The 20011-nt window shown below is 36.3% G+C and overlaps 1 protein-coding gene across 3 annotated transcripts in view; it reads right to left on the bottom strand.

Annotated features, from left to right (window-relative positions):
• Positions 1-20011, bottom strand: part of PANX1 (pannexin 1) — a 155049-nt gene that overhangs the window by 4466 nt on the left and 130572 nt on the right. For all 3 annotated transcript variants that reach the window (XM_063608756.1, XM_063608757.1, XM_003813789.6), the window contains one exon: positions 661-814. The gene's annotated coding sequence lies outside the window, so the exon portion shown is untranslated. The remainder of the gene's footprint in view (positions 1-660; positions 815-20011) is intronic.

Raw genomic sequence — 20011 nt, 5'->3', positions numbered from 1 at the left:
AAAGAGGAGTTGTCAATAACTATATATCAAAGTGCTATGTCAACTGTTGAGTGCTTCACTGTTGTGTTAATTTAATGGCATTTATTTTTATTTATACAATTTTTCAATGATGAAAATCTAGTATGTAGAGTTACCTACGTGACTGACAAGCCCAGTCAAAGTTACTTTGACACACTGACTCCCACAGCATAAGAGGGATCAATGTAAAGTCTTATCCTTAGATCCAAAGATCAATTGCACAAATGAGGCAATAAATTACAGCTCTTTGGAGAGCTGTCTTAGGCTGAATCTGGGTTTGAATCTCACTTCCACCACTTATAGTATTGAGCAAACTATTAGACCTCTATGAGCTTCAGTTTCTTCATCTGTAATATTTGGTCAATTATACTAGCCTTGAAGAATTATTTAAGGATTCTGTAAATTAACTCTTATTAAGTGCCTGGAACTTTAGTAAATGGTCAATTATTTATCATCCCTCCCTCTACCCTACACTGGGCAGAGGATCCTCTAGGACATCCCAAGCAGAGGGCCTCCGGAGCTCCGAGAGAGGTCACACTCTTGTTTTTCAATCTCTATATCAAAGACAAGGTGAAGGGAAGCAGGAGCCTGTCTCATCTCCATTTCAGGATGTGTTTTGTTTCACTTCCCCCTAATAATTACCTGACGTAGGATTTTGACGCTTGGCCATTGTTCGGCCTATTTTCTGTTTCCATCCTGATTCTTTACCTCTCTCTCCACAGTATTCTTCCTGATGTGACTTGGTATTTACCGGGGGACAATATTCTTCCTGATATCTCCTTGGTATTTGTCTCTCCTTGGGGAGAAAGTTGAGATAAGGTAATCAGCCCTTAGGACTAACGCTAATATTGCTTTAGTGATTCCTTGCAATAAGGTTGTTAAGCTTGTTTTAATGTTACCTTTAATAACTTCCTCTCCTGTAGCAAAAAGAAGCAAAAAATGATGCTGGTGGCAGTGGAGAGGGTGTGAGTTGTCAGGAAGAAAGAAAAAAAAGAAAATAGAATTGTAGCATAGGTATAGTAGATATGGAATTCTGTAATTTCTATAAGTGCAATGATAGAAAATATAGGCAATTTAAATCCACAAACAACTATAGCTTGAATTACATTTTTCTCTATGAAACTTTTACTCAGACCACATAAAAGGGTTCATCATAGATATGTATTCCAAAGAATGCATGTAGTGAGGCACTGTATGGCACAGGGGGAAGTATGGGGGATTGAAAATTGAAGGCTTTGGTTCCAGCTGTGGCTTTGCCATTGACTATCTGTGTGACCTCAGGGAATTTACTCTCTCTGGGCCTCAGACTTCTCATCTGTAAATTAGCAGTAGTATTACCTAACTGTCAGTGTGTGAGGATTAAATGAGAGAATGTGTACAAATTTCCTGGCACTGTGAACAGACCCCTTTATGGGTCCTAGCACCTTTATTAATAAATTCAGGATAATGCAACCTGCCTTGAGGACCTCAGTGCTTCTAAAAATGAGGACAGGCTTTGAAATAGCCCTACAAATGTAAAGTGTTCTTGGGTTCAACACAGGAAGGTCAGCTGACTCATAGCCTGTAATCAGCAAATGTCTAATGAGAGTAATGATGAGATGGCAGAATCTGGAGAGCTTTTGAATTGGTATCCCTGAGAAGTGTGAGCTTTGTAAAGAGTTCCCTAGTACCTTTGCTGATGTCTGCTTCATTTGAATTTACATTCAGGTGATCGCAAAACCTCAAAGTGAAGTTGTGAGCTTGACAATAGTTTATCGTGCTATGCTTAACCAAGTTAAGAACCATCCTTTTGGTTTCTGATTTTGTGGAAAAAGAGGAAGCACCATGGATCTGCAGAGGCTTGGGCCTGAGGCTCCAGCATGAGAAATATGGGCATAAATGGCATAGAAATTAAATTTTGAGGCCTGGGGATCCCATAGTGTCAGGGAGAAGGCTAGACTTGTACCTGTGCTTACACCTGGCACAAAGTTGGTACTGAATGTATATTTGTGCCACGAAAGAAAAAAAGAAAGCAAAATCTGAGCTAACGAGGATGCAGTGCACTCTCCGAGAAATCAGTAGAGCTGAGTTTCATGAATTTTATAATTTTATAAATACTGTATTTAAAAATAACTAGATCTAGAGCATGGCCAACCAATTTGGCAATTTTATTTATAATAATGGCCACAGTTTATTAAACACTATGTAAAAGTCCAGCACTATACTAAGAACTTTACAAATATTATTAAATTTAATACTACAACCCTGTGTCAAACCAAACCCCTATTGGTTACCCACAATTTAGCCATAACCTACCTCTTACTTGGTAACAAAAGCCTGATTTTTTTTTCTGAGCTGCAATGTTCCCAGCCCAGGATATGAATTCTGGTTGGTCTAAACCAATAATGATAACAATTCCCCAATCTCCCAGCTCTTTTCTAAAGAATTGTCATATGCCCTGTTTCTGGCTAACAGGAAGTCTAGTACAGAGACCACAGAGAATCCTTCTATCTTCTTGATAAAAGGAAAGATATGGTTTCTTTGAATATAAATGTGATATCTGGAGCTACATCAGCCATTCTGCAAACATGAGGCAATAAGAATGAGGCAAAGGTCAAAAGAACTGGGAGATAGCATTGAGGTACTAATCCAACACAGTTAGCCACCATTTGCAGAGCTCTCGTTAAGTGAGAGAAACTATACTTCTTTCTGTTTAAGCCACTGAAGTCATATTGCTTTACTTGGAACCAAATGATGCAAACTCTGTGTTATAGAATACTATCATTCTCATTTTTAGATAGAAAAATAGACTTAAGTAAGTAGCCAACATTACACAAGTGGTAAATTGTGGTATTAAATTCAAGTCTAGCTTTATCCAAATTTAAAGCCTATCTTCTCAACCACTATGCTGTGTTTAAACTATCAGTATTGTTAATCTAATGTATGTTTTTGAACCCCTGTGAATTCTAAAAGATAGAAAAATGTAGGGCAGCAGAAAAAGAGGAAAAAGCAAGTTCCCACAGACTTTGCTGTGGAGTTTGGGCCTTTTCGAATCTGGAATGCTGATCTCCAGGAAGAGGCTGGAATGGTCCTGCAGACTTGCTTGGTATCACATTTGGAAGTTTCTCCAGCAGCAGAAGGAGACAGGGGGTGCCCACATGGTATCGTATTTGGAAGTTCCTCCAGCAGCAGAAGGAGAGAGGGGGTGCCCACATGGGGTGAGGTCAGAGAGTCAGCAACTAGGATTGAGGTTTTGGGGTGCAGGCTTTGCTGGCTTGGTGAGGAAATATGAAGCAATGCTGGAGAGCTAGCCACGGAGCTAGATAGAGACTCAGCCTTAATAATGACTTAATGGGCATTGGCCGTGTGCCTGTGTCTCCTGCACATAGTTAGGAAGCATGGCAACTCAGAAAAGATGCAACAGGAGCCAGGGAATGCCACTCGCTTGTAGCATGCTTATCACGTAAGCAGAAAGAAGGGAGGATCTGCCTGAAAAACATACTCAAAGATGCATATCTAGGGGCAAGACACTTTGGGTCTGCCTAACGGTTATGGAAAACAACTGAATCTTGCACTCCCAGGATTTTCCAAAGAAGGGTAATGATACATTCACTCAACCCTAAGTCTACTGCACTGGAAAACAAAAATGAATAGGTTTCTGTACAATGTGCCAAATGTTGAATTGGACACTTTATGTATCTTATTTAATTTTTACTACAACCCAGGAAGGTAATTGTGTTAATATTCTTAAGTTGTCAATTTTTAAAAAATTGAACCACAGGGACATTAAGTAACTTTTCCAGGATGCACAGCTAGAAAATGATGCGGTTGGAATTCCAGCCTAAGTCTGTTTTGAAAGCCCAGGCTGCACCACACCAACTCCAAGGAAGCTCAGGGTAGAAGGAAACAGATGACGTATGTTTCTTCTATACTACAGAGAGAAGGCAATTAATATGTAATCCCAACACTTTGGGAGGCTAAGGCAGGAGGATCACTTAAGGCCAGGAGTTCGAGACCAGCCTAAGCAACATAGCAAGATCCCATCTCTACAAAGAATAAAAAAAATTGACTGGGCATGATTATGTGAGCCTGTAGTCCCAGCTCCTAGGGAAGCTGAGATGAGATGATTGCTTGAGCCCAGGAGTTTGAGGCTGCAGTGAGCCATGATCGTGCCATTGCCCTCCAGCTTGGGTGATAGAATGAGACCCTTTTCAAAAAAAAGAAAGAAGAAAAGAATTCAGGAGCTCAGTTTGCAAATGTTGAGTGAGTGGTATCAGCAAGATATTCAGACAAAGGTATCCAAGAAACTCCTCTTTTTATAAGAATTTGGGTATTGGCCAGGAACCACAGGCTGAAATCCTAACATGGTTGTCATCAGTATAGAGAATTATCAATTCTAATAGGGTAACAGAGGTTTAAGGGTGAGAATATCTATTGAGAGGAGAAGTGGGCTGTATTAATGAGTTTACTAATGTGGATGCTATTATATCTCAGTGAACCACACTTCCCAGTATTCATGCTCTTGTGAAGTTTTTCCCTTTGCACCTGGCCTGGCCCTGTGACCTGCTTTAAGCAATAAAATGCTGAGACTGTGATACTCTGAAAGTCTAGGACTAACCCTTAACAAAGGCCAGCAGCTCTACTTCGGTGCTCAGGCTCTGAGGGAAGCCAGCTGTTATTCAAGAAATCTGAACATCCTGTGAAAAGTCCAACCCAGTCATGTGAAAAGGCCATACAGACAACTAAGGCTGTCCTTAGAGAGCCTAACATTAAGATAGACTAACATTCTATCTTTCAGTTCCTATCATTCTTAGCTCTGCTGGTCAACAGACACAGCTGTGTTCCTCGTCAACAAACAGCAACAACTGCCTGCCATGTGAGTGAGAACTTCTTGGGATTTGATCTTCCAGCCCCCATTGAGCCATGCCAGTCGATGCAATCAATGTAGGGCAGAGATGAGTTCACTCCACTAAGCTCTGCTCAAATTTCAGAATCACGAGCAGATAACTAGAATGGTGGTATTTTTTAAGCCATTAAGTTTCGGAGTTCAACATACAGGAATAAATACCCAAAACAAGTATGTACCTTGACTGATATGTATATGAGCCTGTTTATCTCCATAGATACATGCTTGCCTGAGGCTATTATTTTTTCCTTTTGAAGACTCTCTTAGAAACAGAACCAGAAGATAATTGGAGATTCAGGAAGATGAAACCTCTCAAAAGCTGTGATCAGTTTGTTTTATATTTTAAAATATAGCCTGTTATTTATAGGTCATGGTTTAGCATCCTGATGTTCCCTTTCAAATACATCTAAAAATATGTATTTTGTAGGAAATGAAATTATATGTATCAGTTTCATTAATGTTCACATCCTTTAGTTTCCAGGGGAATTATGAAGAATTTTTAAAAGAAGCAAAGAAATGAAAACAAAACAAGACTTTCAAAGGAGCAAGGGGCTTAACCCGCCTCCATTTACAAGATCTTTCACTGAACTTCTATGTGTGTGACCCACATTTTGTTGTATTTGACTAACATTCTATCTTTCAGTTCCTATAATTCTTTCAGTTCACCTGGCAACCTGAAATATTTATTATGTCTCATCGTATCAGTCATGTTTAATTATATAGCAGTATGGCCTCAGTGAAATGAGGCCATACTCATTTCACTGATATGTGAAATGAGTATCCTCAGACATGATACAGCCTGACTTCCAATTCTGGTTTGACCTAATCTCCTTACCATGAAACTAAGAAAATGTTCTCTGAACCGCATTGCTGTTAGATGGGGGAAAAAATATTGTCAGGCTGCACGTGGTTGCCCGTGCCTGTAAGCTATGATTGCACTACTGTACTTCAGCCTGAATGACAGAGCAAGACCCAGTTTCTTAAAAAATAAGAAAGTATTGCCTAGAGATACATTTTCAAAACCATAGCCACTATCTGTAGGCAGCTACTAAGAATGTGAAATGTGACTCCTCTGAATTGAGATGCTCTGTAAGTGTAAAATACACACTTGATTTCAAAGATTTAGTATGAAAAAGATATAAAATAATAATTTTTATATTAATTATATGTTGATATAATTTGGATATATTAGATTAAATGAAATATATTAGAATTAATTTCAGTGGCGCATGGTGGCTCCTGCCTGTAATCTCAGTGAGTTGGGAGGCTGAGACAGGAGGATCACTTGAGCCCAGGAGTTTGAGGCTGCAGTGAACTATGATCACACCACTGCACTCCAGCTTGGGCAAAAGAGCAAGGCCCTATCTCTAAAACAAATAAATAAATAAAGTTAATTTTATCTGTTTCTTCTTTTACTTTTTTAATGTGGCTATTAGAAAATTTAAAATTACATATGTGGTTCACCTTTGTGGCTCACATTATATTTGTACTGGATAATACTAGTCTAGAGCACTAGGCTAAAGGTACAAATAGAGATGCAGAATTATACATTCAGGCTGATACTACTACAAAAATATCAGGAGATTTCACATTAACTGACCCCCTTATTGTGGCCTGACAATCTTCGTGACTTCACTTAGTAGAATAATGGTCTCCAACTCCATCCAGGTTGCTGTGAATTCCATTATTTCATTACTTTTTATGACTGAGTAGTATTCCATGGTATGTATGTATGGGTATATACGTACCACATTTTCATTATCCACTTGTTAATTGATGGGCATTTAGGTTGGTTCCATATTTTTGCAGTTGTGAATTGCAGTTATGAATTTTGCAGTTGTGAAACATGCATGGGCAAGGGTCTTTTTCATATAATGACTTCTTTTCCTTGGGGTAGATACCCAGTAGTGGGATTGCTGGATCAAATTGTAGTTCTACTTTTAGTCCTTTAAAGAATCTCCATACTGTTTTCCATAGTGGTTGTACTAGTTTACACTCCCACCAGCAGTGTAAGTGTTCCCTTTTTCACCACATCCATGCCAACATCTGTTTTTTTGTAGTTGTTTGTTTGTTTTTGTTTTTTTAATTATACTTTAAGTTCTGGGATACATGTGCAGAATGTGCAGGTTTGTTACACAGTGATACACATGCCATGGTGGTTTGCTGCACCCATCAACCCATCACCTACATTAGGTATTTCTCCTAATGCTATCCCTCCCCAGCCCCTCACCCCCTGACAGACCATGGTGTGTGATGTTCCACTCACACACGTCCATGTGTTCTTATTGTTCAACTCCTACTATGAATGAGAATGTGTGGTGTTTGGTTTTCTGTTCCTGTGTTAGTTTGCTGAGAATGATGGTTTCCAGCTTCTTCCATGTCCCTGCAAAGGACATGAACTCATCCTTTTTTATGGCTACATAATATTCTATGGTGTATATGTGCCACGTTTTCTTTATCTAGTCTATCATTGATGGGCATTTGGGTTGGTTCCAAGTCTTTGCTATTGTGAATAGTACTGCAATAAACATACATGTGCATGTGTCTTTATAGTAGAATGATTTATAATCCTTAGAGTATCTACCCAGGAATGGGGTTGCTGGGTCAAATGGTATTTCTGGTTCTAGATCCTTCAGAAATTGCCACACTGTCTTCCACAATGGTTGAACTAATTTACACTCCCACCAACAGTGTAAAGCATTCCTATTTCTCCACATCCTCTCCAGCATCTGTTGTTTCCTGACTTTTGAATGATCGCCATTCTAACTGGTGTGAGATGGTATCTCATTCTGGTTTTGATTTGCATGTCTCTAATGACCAGTAATGATGAGCTTTTTTTCATATGTTTGCTGGCTGCATAAATGTCTTCTTCTGAGAAGTGTCTGTTCATATCCTTCATGTACTTTTTGATGGGGTTGTTTTTTTCTCATACATTTGTTTAAGTTCCTTGTAGATTCTGGATATTAGCCCTTTGTAAGATGGATAGATTACAAAAATTTTCTCCCATTCTGTAGGCTGCCTGTTCACTCTGATGATAGTTTCTTTTGCTGTGCAGAAGCTCTTTAGTTTAATTAGATCTCATTTGTCAATTTTGGCTTTTGTTGCCATTGCTTTTGGTGTTTTAGTCATGAAGCCTTTGCCCATGCCTATGTCCTGAATGGTATTGGCTAGGTTTTCTTCTAGGATTTTTATGGTTTTGGGTCTTATGTTTAAGTCTTTAATCCATCTTGAGTTAATTTTTGCATAAAGTGTAAGGAAGGGGTCCAATTTCAGATTTCTGCATATGGCTAGCCAGTTTTCCCAACACCATTTATTAAATGGGGAATTCTTTCCCTGTTGCTTGTTTTTGTCAGGTTTGTGAAAGATCAGATGGTTGTAGATGTGTGGCATAATTTCTGAGGTCTCTGTTCTGTTCCATTGGTCTATATATCTGTTTTGGTACCAGTACCATGCTGTTTTGGTTACTGTGGCCTTGTAGCATAGTTTGAAGTCAGGTAGCGTGATGCCTCCAGATTTGTTCTTATTTGTTCTTTTTGCTTAGGATTGTCTTGGCTATGTGGGCTGTTTTTTGGTTCCATATGAAATTTAAAATAGTTTTTTCTAATTCTGTGAAGAAAGTCAGTGGTAGCTTGATGGGGATAGCATTGAATTTATAAATTACTTTGGGCAGTATGGCCATTTTCACAATATTGATTCTTCCTATCCATGAACATGGAATGTTTTTCCATTTGTTTGTGTCCTCTCTTGTTTCCTTGAGCAGTGGTTTGTAGTTCTTGAAGTGGTCCTTCACATCCCTTGTAAGTTGTATTCCTAGGTATTTTATTATTTTTGTAGCAATTGTGAATAGGAGTTCACTCATGATTTGGCTGTTTGTCTATTATTGGTGTATAGGAATGCTTGTGATTTTGCACATTGATTTTGTATCCTGAGAGTTTATTTTTTATTTTTAAATTATGGCCATTCTTGCAGGAGTAAGTTGGTATCTCATTGTGGTTTCGATTTGCATTTGCCTGATAATTAGTGATGTTGAGCAGTTTTTCATATGTTTATTGGCCATTTGTATATCTCCTTTTGAGAACTGTCTATTTACGTCTTTTGCCCATTTTTTGATAGGATTATGTTTATGTTTTTTTCTTGCTGATTTGTTTGTGTTCTTTGTAGAGTCTGGGTATTAGTCCTTTGTTGGATGCATAGTTTGTGAAAATTTTCTCCTGCTCTGTGGATTGTCTGTTTACTCTGCTGATTGTTTCCTTTACTGTGCAGAAAAGCCTTTTAGTTTAATTAGGTCCCATCTATTTATTTATTTATTATTATTATTTTTTGCATTTGCTTTTGGGTTCTTGGTCAGGGATTCTTTGCCTAAGCCAGTGTCTAGAAGAGTTTTTCCAATGTTGTCTTCTAGAATGTTTTTGGTTTTGGGTCTTAGATTTAAGTCTTTGATCCATCTTGAGTTGATTTTTGTATAGGGTGAGAGATAAATATCTTGCTTCATTCTCCAACATGTGGCTTGCCAATTATCCCAGCACCATTTGTTGAAGAGGGTTTTCTTTCCCCAATTGATGTTTTTGTTTGCTTTGTTGAAGATCAATTGGTTGTAAGCATTTGCCTTCATTTTTGGATTCTCTATTCTGTTCCACTGGGCTACATGTCTATTTTTATACCAGTACCATGCTGTTTTATACCACTACCATGCCTTGTGGCATAGCTTGAGGTCAGGTAATGTGATGCCTCCAGATTTGTTCTTTTTGCTTAGTCTTGTTTCTGTTATGTGGGCTCTTTTTTGGTTCCATATACGTTTCAGGATTGTTTTTTCTAGTTCTGTGAAGAATTATGATGGTACTTTGATGGGAATTGCGTTGAATTTGTAGATTGCTTTTGGCAGTATGCCCATTTTCACAATATTGATTGTACCCATCCATCAGCATGGGATGTGTTTCCATTTGTTTGTGTCATCTATGTTTTAAGCAGTGTTTAGTAGTTTTCCTTGTAGAGCTCTTTCACCTCCTTGGTTAGGTATATTCCTAAAGTGGTGTGTGTGTGTGTGTGTGTGTGTGTGTGTGTGTGTGTGTATGGAGCTGTTGTAAAATGGGTTGAGATTTTGATTTGATTCTCAGCTTGGTCATTGTTGGTGTATAGCACTGCTACTGATTTGTGTACATTGGTTTTGTATCTTGAAACTTTACCAAAATTCACTTATCAGATGTGAGCTTTTTGGATGAATCTTTAGTGTTTTCTAGGCATATGATCATGTCATTGGTAAACAGTGAGAGTTTGACTTCTTCTTTACTGATCTGGATGTGCTTTATTTCTTTCTCTTGTCTCATTGTTATGGCTAGGACTTCCAGTATAATGCGGAATAGCAGTGGTGAAAGTGGGCGTCCTTGTCTTGTTCCAGTTCTCAGAAGGAATGCTTTCAACTTTTTTTCCATTCAGTGAAATGTTGGCTGTGGGTTTGTCATAGATGGGATTTATTACCTTGAGGTATGTCCCTTCTATGCCAATTTTGTGGAAGGTTTTGATCATAAAAGGATGCTGGATTTTGTCAAATGCTTTTTCTGCATCTATTGAGATCATATGATTTTTGTTTTTAATTCTGTTTATGTGCTGTGTCACATTTATTCACTTGGGTATGTTAAACCATCCCTTCATCCTGGTATGAAATTACTCAATCGTGGTGTGTTCTTTTTTTGATATGCTGTTGGATTTCATTAGCTAGAGTTTTGTTGAGGATTTTGTTCTCAAAAAATATTGAGCATCTGTGTTCCTCACTGATATTGGTCTGTAATTTTCTATTTTTATTATGTCTTTTTCTGGTTTTCAAATTAGGACGATACTGGCTTCATAGAATGATTTAAGGAGGATTTCCTCTTTTTCTGTCTTTTGAAATAGTTTCAGTAAGATTGGTACCAGTTCTTCTTTCAATGCCTGATAGAATTCAGTTATGAATCCATCTGGTCCTGGACTTTTTTTATTGGCAATTATTTTATTACTGTTTCAATATCTCTACTTGCTATTGGTCTGTCCAGAGTTTCTATTTCTTCTTGATTTAATCTAGGAGGGTTGTATATTTCCAGGAATTTATCCATTTCCTCTAGATTTTCTAGTTTGTGTGTGTGTAATGGTGTTCATAGTAGCCTTGAATGATCTTTTGTATTTCCAACGTATCAGCTGTAATATTTCCCATTTCATTTCTAATTGAGCTTATTTAGGTGTTCTTCTCTCTTCTTTTCTTGGTTAATCTCACTAATAGTTTATCAATTTTGTTTATATTTTCAAAGAACTAGCTTTTTGTTTCATTTGTCTTTTGTATTTTTTTAAATTTCAATTTCATATAATTCTGTTCTGATCTTTGTAATTTCTTTTCTTCTGGTGGGTTAGGGTTTGGTTTGTTCTTGTTTCTCTACTTCCTTGATGCGTGACATTAGATTGTCTATTTGTGCTCTTTCAGACTTTCTGATATAGGCATTGAATGCTATGAGCTTTCTTCTTAGCACTGCTTTTGCTTTATTCCAGAGGTTTTGATAGGTTGTGTCACTATTATCATTTAGTTCAAAGAAATTTTAAATTTCCGTTTGATTTCATTGTTGACCCAAAGACTATTGAGGAGCAGATTATTTAATTTCCATATATTTGTATAGTTTGGGGGGTTTCTTTTGGAGTTAATTTCCAGTTTCATTCCACTGTGGTCTGAGAGGGTACTTGATATAATTTAGATTTTCTTCAATTTATTGAGACTTGTTTTGTGGCCTATCATATGGTTTATCTTGGAGAATGTTCCATGTGCTGATGAAAAGAATGTATATTCTGCAGTTATTGGGTAGAATGCAGTGTAAATATCTGTTAAGTCCATTTGTTCTAGGGTATGATTTAAGTCCATGGTTTCCTTGTTTACTTTCTGTCTTGATGACCTAGCTAGTGCTGTCAGTGGAGTATTGAAGTCCCCACTATTATTATGTTGCTGTCTATCTCATCTCTTTGGTCTAGCAGTAATTGTTTTATAAATTTGGGACCTCCAGTGTTAGGTGCATATATATTTAGAATTATGATATTTTCCTGTTGGACTGATTTTTTCATCATTATATAATGTCCCTCTTTGTCTTTTAAAATTGTTGTTGCTTTAAAGTCTGTTTTGTCTGATATAAGAATAGCGACTCCTGCTCACTTTTGGTTTCCATTTGCATGAAATATCTTTTCTCATCCATTCACCTTAAGTTTACTTGAGTTCTTATGTGTTAGGTGAGTTTCTTGATTATTTAATAAGTAACACCATTTAGCTAAAGATAATATCAATCTCTATCTCATATCCGCAAAATAAACACTAGATAGACAAAAAAACCTAAATATGAAAATCAAAACTTTAAAGATTTTAAAAGAGCACACAATAGCCAAAACCAGACAAAGACACAGCAAGAGAAAAGAAAAACCCTACAGGCCAGTATTCCTGATGAATATTAAAGCAACAATACTAAACCTAACATTAGCAAACTGAATTCAACAGCTCATTGAAAGGATCATACACCATGACTAAGTGGATTTATACCTGGAATGCAAGGACTGTTTAGTATACAAAAATCAATACATGTACTATACCTCATTAACAAAATAAAATACAAAAACTACATGGTCATCTCAATCAATACAGAGAAAGCATTTAACAAAACTCAAACCCCTTTCATGATAAAAAACAACAACAACAACAACACTCAACCAACAAGGAATAGAAAAAAATCTACCTCTGGACCAGTCATGGAGTCTCATGCATGTAATTCTAGCACTTTGGGAGGCTAAGGTGGGGGGAACACTTGAGGCCAAGAGTTCAAGACCATTCTAAGCAAGACAGTGAGATACTGTCTCTCCAAAAAAAATTTTTAAGTAGCCAGACACAGGGTGCATGCCTGTAGTCCCAGCTACTAAGGAGGCTAAGGCAAGAGGACAACTTGAGCCCAGGAGTTCAAGGCTGCAGTGAGCTATTACTATGTCACTGCACTCCAGCCTGGATGACAAAGTGGGACCCTATCTCTTTAGGAAAAAAGAAGACCTTAACATAATAAAAGTCATATATAAAAATTCCACAGCGAACATGATACTCAACAGAGAAAGCTTTCCTCCTAGTTAAGGAACAAGACAAATAAGTCCACTCTTGCCACTACTATTCAACATGGTACTGGATGTTCTGGTAGAGCACCTCCACAAGAAAAAAAAAGGAATACAAATTGTAAAAGAAGACATAATCTTATATATAAAAAACCCTAAAGAGTACACACACACACACACACACACACACACAGTAGAATAAATTTAGTAAAGTTGCAGAATACAAAATCAGCACTCAAAAATTAGTTACATTTTTATGCACAAATAATGATCAATCTGAAAACGAAATCAAGAAAACAATCCTATTTACTATAAATCAAAAATAAAGAAATACTTAGGAATAAACTTAACTGAGGGGATGGAGAAAGACTTGTTCACTGAAAACTACAAAATGCTGCTGAAGGAAATTAAAGAAGACATAAGTAAATGGGAAAGCATCCTATGTTCATGAACTGGAAGACTTAATATTGTTAAAATAGCCATACTACCCAAAACAATCTACAGAGTCAATGCAATCCCTTTCAAAATCCCAGTGGCATTTTCAGAAATAGAAAAAAAAATCCTACTGTTCATACATAATTTCAAGGAATACTGAATAGCCAAAACAAACTTGAAAAAAGTAGGCCAAAGTTGAAAATTTCAAACTTCCTTATTTCAAAACATATCTCAAAGCCAATAGTAATTAAGACAATGTGGTATTGGGATAAAGATAGATATATAAATAAATGGAGCAGAATAGGTAGCTCATAAATAAACCACTGCTATATGATGAAATGATTTTTGACCAGTGTGCCTAGACTACATAATAGATAAATAACAGTCTCTTCAACAAATATTGTTGGAAAAACTGAATATTCACAAGCAAAAGAATGAAGTCAAATCCTTACCTTACATCATATACAAAATGTAACTAAGAATGGATTAAGTATTTAAATTTAATACTTAAAATTATTAAACTCCTAGGAGAAAAAAGGTAAAAACTTTCAGGATGTTGGATATGGCAATAATTTATTGGATGTAACATCAAAAGCATAGACAACAAATTTTTAAAAAAAGATTATGCAAAACTTTAAACTTCTCAGTGGGAAAGGAAACAATCAGCAGAGTGAAATGCCAGTGGGAAAAGGAGAGAATGGAAGAAAATAATTCCAAATCACATAGCTGACAATGTGTTAATATTCAAAATATTTAAGGAACATCTACAACTTAATAATGATAACAAAATGCCAAATAACCCAATTAAAATATGGCAAAGGACTTGGATAGACATTTCTCTAAAGAAGATATACAAATGACCAATAAGCACATAAAAAACGCTCAGTATCACTAATAATTAGGAAAATGCAAATAAAAGACACAGTGAGATATCACTTCAAACCCATCAAGATGGCTGCTATCAAAAGAACGGAAAATAACAACTTTTGGTGAAGACGTGGAGAGATTGGAACCCATGTGAACTGTTGGTGGGAATGCAAAATGGTGCAGCTATTATAAAAAACAGGAAGGGGGTTCCTTAAAAATTGAAAATAGAATTATCACATGATCCAGAAATCCCATTTTTTTAGTATATATCCATAATAATTCAAAGCAGGATCTCAAAGAGATACTTGCACACCCATGTTCATTGTAGCATTATTTGCAATAGCCAAGAGGTGCAAGGAACCCAAATATCCACTACTGAATGCATAGATGAAGAAAATGTGGTATATACATACAATGGAATATTATCCAGCCTAAAAAATGAAGGAAATTCTATCACATACTACAACATGAGTGAATATCTAGGGCATGCTAGGAGAAAGAAGCCAGTCACAAAATAACAAACAGTATATGATTTCACTTATATGAAGTATAGTAGACAAAATCAGACGAGAGAGTGACACCAGCAAGATGGCAGAGTAGAAGTTCCTTCAGCATCATTCTCCTACCAAAGTACAACTAAAAACTACTCAAAGAGAAGAATACTACCCTAAATTCACCATATATTGGGGAGGGGAGTGGAAAAGCCACCTGGACCCACAGAATCAAGAAATGCTTCAACTAGTAAGGGGAACGCTCATTTTAGACTGGACTAACCCCTACCTCAAGCTGGCACAACGCCACTCACAAAAATTTTTCCTAAACCCAAGGTTTCTGAGGTGGTAGGAGAAAATTGGAGGTGGACGTTAATATCCCCACCAGTCTGGGAATCTTCTTGGGAAGCCAACTCCAGTTCCATCTCACAGAAAACACTGAGAGTACCAAGAAGGCTGAACCACCTGGGGTGAATTGGGGACAAAAAGTAGGGGCACTGATCACAGCAACTGGCATGCAAATCTTGGTGGCTTCTCTGAGCTTAAATCAAAGGGGACACCATGCTGAGGAGACTGACTGCTGCCAGAGCACTATAAGGGAAACAATCCACAGGAAGATCGAAATCCCTGGCCAGATTCCCCACAAAGCCCAGGTGCTTTCATGAAGCCTTCTTCTGACCTGGAAACAATTAAGTTCTGGTGCTTATTTAAGTCTTCTTAAGACTAGAAAACAATGGTAGGGCAGTGATATAGTTCTGGTGCTTAAGTTCTGGTGCTCACTGGGAGTCTTCCCCAGACCAGGCAAGCAATGAGTTAGTTCCAATGCAGTGTTTTAGTTCCAGTGCTTATTGTAAGTCCTTCCTAAAATGAGGAGCAATAGCAGGTCAGCAATTAAGTTCCAATATTAAGTAGTAAAGGTCTAACACCACCAGAGAACACCTGCAAAAGCTGGAAGTGGTGGCTGTCTCCTCAAGTGCATGGGCATCAGTGTAAAGATGCAAGAATTGTGAAAACTCAAATAAATCTGACACCACCAAAAGAAACCAACAAAGCTCTTGTAATAGACAAAAAAGAACTGAAGAGCTATGAAGTGTCTAACAAAGAATTCAGAACATTGCTCTTAAAGAAGTTCAAGGACTCACAAGATAATATGAATAAAAAGCTAAATGAAATATGGAAAACAATCCAGGAAGAAAATTGACAAAAATTTTGTTTTTTATAAACAGAAATCCTATAAATAAATAATTCAATAACTGAATTTTAAAACACATTAAAAATTTTTAACAGCAAACTGGTTCATACTGAGGAAAGAATCAGTGAGCCTGAAGACAGAACATGAAATTGCCAATCAGAGAGGCAAAGAGAAAATGAATAAAAAAGAGTGAAGAAGGCCCATAAGAATTATGGGACACCACCAAGTGAACCAACTTTTGCTTAACAGGAGTTCCTGAAAGAGACAATAGAGAAAAAGGCCTAGACAGCATATTTATAGAAATAATGGCTGAAAATTTCCCAAATTTGAAGAAAGACATTATCCAAGTACAGGAATCTCAGAGGTCACCAATCAAATTCAATCCAAAAAGAAATTCTTTAAGGCACATCATAATCAAATTATCAAAAATCTGGGACAAAAAAGAAAATTGAAAGCAGCAGGAGAAAAGAAACATATCATATTAAGCCCCAATATGGCTTGCAGCTGAAAGGAAATAATGCTAATGTGCAAAAAGAAAACATTTGAAGGTATAAAAAACTCAGTGGTAAAAGTAAGAATATAGAAAAATTCAGAATAATACTTTAACTGTGATATGTAACCTACTTATATCTTAAGTATAAAGACTACAAGACAAAACTATTAAAGAAAATAATAATAATCATGACAATTGGTAAAGAGATAGGCAATACAAAAAGATGTAAATCAAAATATCAAAAAGTCAAAATTTGTGTGTAGGGGGAATGGTGTTAAAGCATAGTTTATTTTTGTTAATTTTTTGTGTTCAAAGTTAAGTTATCAGTTTAAAATAATCTGTTATAACTATAAGATGTTTTAAAATAAGCCCCATGGTACTCATAAATCAAAACCCTGTAATAGATAGAGTAAAAATAAATAGCATGAAATCAAAACATAATACTAAAGAAAAATCACTTAACCACAAAAGAAGATAATAAGAGAGGAGAAAAGAAAAAAAGGATCTACAAAACAACCAGAAAACAAGTAACAAAATGGCAGTAGTAAACCCTTACCTTTCAGTAATAACCTTGAATGTAAATGGATTAAATTCTCCAATTAAACATACACAACATACCAAAACCTAAGGGACACAGCAAAAGCAATGCTAAGAGGGAGGTTTATAGCAATAAACACCTAAATCAAAAAAACAGAAATGTCTCAAATAATCTAATGTTACACTTCAAGGAATTAGAAAAACATGAATAAATGAAATCAACAATCAGTAGAAAGAAAGAAATAACAAAGATCAGAGCAGAAATAAAATAAGAGATTTAAAGAACAATACAAAAGGTTAACAAGACAAAGAGTGGGTTTTTGAAAAGATTAAAAAATCAACAAACCTTTAGGAAGACTAAGAAAAAAAGAGAGAGACTCAAAATCAGAGGTGAAGAAGTAGGCATTACAACAGAAACTACAGAAATGCAAAGGATCATAAGACTATGATGAACAACTATACACAAACAAATTGAAAAAATCTAGAAGATATGGATATATTCCTGGACACATACAACCTCTAAGTTTGAACCATGAAGAAATACAAAACCTGAGTGGACCAATAATGAGTAACAAGATTAGAGCAGTAATAAAGACTCCTTCATCAAAGAAAAGCCCAAGACCCGATGACTTCATGGCTGAATTCTACCAAACTTTTAAAAGAAGAACTGGCTGGGTGTGGTGGCTCACACCTGTAATCCCAGCACTTTGGGAGGCTGAGGCGGGTGGATCACAAGGTCAGGAAATCGAGACCATCCTGGCTAACATGGTGAAACCCCATCTCTACTAAAAATACAAAACCAAAATTAGCCAGGCGTAGTGGTAGGTGCCTGTAGTCCCAGCTACTTGGGAGGCTGAGGCAGGAGAATGGCATGAACCTGGGAGGCGGAGCTTGCAGCAAGCCAAGATCGCGCCACTGCACTCCAGCCTGGGCAACAGAGCGAGACTCCATCTCAAAAAAAAAAAAAGAACTAATACCTATTCTCCTCAAACTCTTCTAAAAAATTGAAGAGGAAGAAATACTTTCAAACTCATTATACAGCACCAGCACTGTCCTGAAATCAAAACCAGACAAAGACACCACAAAAAGGAAAACAACAGGCCAATATTCCTGATGAACATAGATGTAAATATTCTCAACAAAATACTAGCAAACAAAATCCAACAACACATTAAAAAGATCATCATAATCAAGTGGGATTCATTCCAGGAATGCAAGAATGGTTCAACATATGCAAATCTATAAACATGGTACATCATATCAACAGAATGAAGGACACAAATTATATTGCCATTTCAATAGATGCAGAGAAGAGTTCAACATTGCTTCATGATAAAAACTCTAACAAATTAGGTATAGAAATAACATATCTCAACACAATAAAGGTCATATATGACAAACCCACAGCTAACATCATACTGAATGGTGAAAAATTGAAAGCTTTTTCTCTAAGATCTGGAATAAGAATGCCCTGTTTTACCACTGTTATTCAACATAGTACCAGAAGTCTCTGCAGGAGCAATTAGAAAAGAGAAAGAAATAAAGGGCATCCAAATTGGGAAGGAGGAAATCAAATTGTTTCTTTTTGCAGAGAAAATGATCATATATATAGAAAATCCCAAAGACTTCACCAAAGACTATTAGAACTAATAAATGAATTCAGTAAAGCTACAGGATACAAAATCAACATATAATAATTAGCAGTCTATCAGCCAATAACAAACTTGAGGAAAAATAAATCAAGAAGCAATCCTATTTACAATAGCTACAAAAAATAAAATACCTAGAAATAAGTTTAACAAAAGAGGTGAAATACATCTTCAATGGAAACTACAAAATCCTGATGAAAGAAATTGAATGAGACACACAAAAATGGAAATACATCCCATGTTCATGAATTGGAATAATTAATATCACTAAAATGTCCATACTATCCAAAGCAATCTACAGACTCAATGCAATCCCTATCAAAATTCCAATGACATTCTTCACAGAAGTAGAAAAAAAAATTCTAAAATTTATATGGAACCACAAAAGACCCAGAATAGCTAAAGCTATCCTGAGCAAAAGAACAAAGTTGGCAGAAGCAGATTATATTACAAAGCTATAGTAACTAAAATGGCAGGGTATGGGCATAACACAGACACATATACCAATGGAATATAAGAGAAAATCCAGAAATAAATCCACACATCTACAGGGAACTCATTTTTGACAAAGGTGCCAGGAACATACACTGGGGGAAAGGACAGTATCTTCAATAAACGGTGATGGGAAAACTGGATATCCATATGCAGAAGAATGAAACTAGAACCTCATCTCATATACAAAAATAAAAATGAATAAAAGATTTAAATCTTAGACCCCAAATTATGAAACTACCATAAGAAAACATTTGGGAAACTCTCCAGGACATTGGTCTGAGCAAAGGTTTCTTGAATAATACCCTAAAAGCACAGGCAACCAAGGCTAAAATGGATGGATGGGATCACATAACTTCTGCACAGCAAAGGAAACAATAAACAGAGTGAAGAGACACCTAGAAAATGGGAGAAAATATTTGTAAACTATGCACCAGACAATAAATTAATATCCACAATATATAAGGAACTCAACTCAATAGCAAAAACAAAAACAAAAAACAAAAACACATAATCTAATTTTTTAAATGGGCAAAAGACCTGAATAAATATTTATCAAAAAAATACATGCAGGTATATAATAAGATGCTCAATATCACTAATTATCAGAGAAATGCAAACTAAAACCACAATGAGATCTGACCTCTTACCCCAGTTAGAATGGCTATAATCAAAAAGACAAAAATTAACAAATGCTGGTAAGGATGCAAAGAAAGGGAACTCATACACTGTTGGTGGTAGTGTAGATTAGTTCAGCCATTATGAAAAACAGTATGTTCTTGCCTGGTGGTACTAGTTTATCTACTAAAAAGGAAAAGAAAAAAACAGTATGAAGATTCCTCAAAAAACTAGAAATAG

The sequence above is a fragment of the Pan paniscus genome, chromosome 9 (assembly GCF_029289425.2).
Source record: "Pan paniscus chromosome 9, NHGRI_mPanPan1-v2.0_pri, whole genome shotgun sequence".
In the NCBI taxonomy this organism is placed as follows: Eukaryota; Metazoa; Chordata; class Mammalia; order Primates; family Hominidae; genus Pan; species Pan paniscus.
This window is presented reverse-complemented; position numbering and strand designations above follow the sequence as displayed.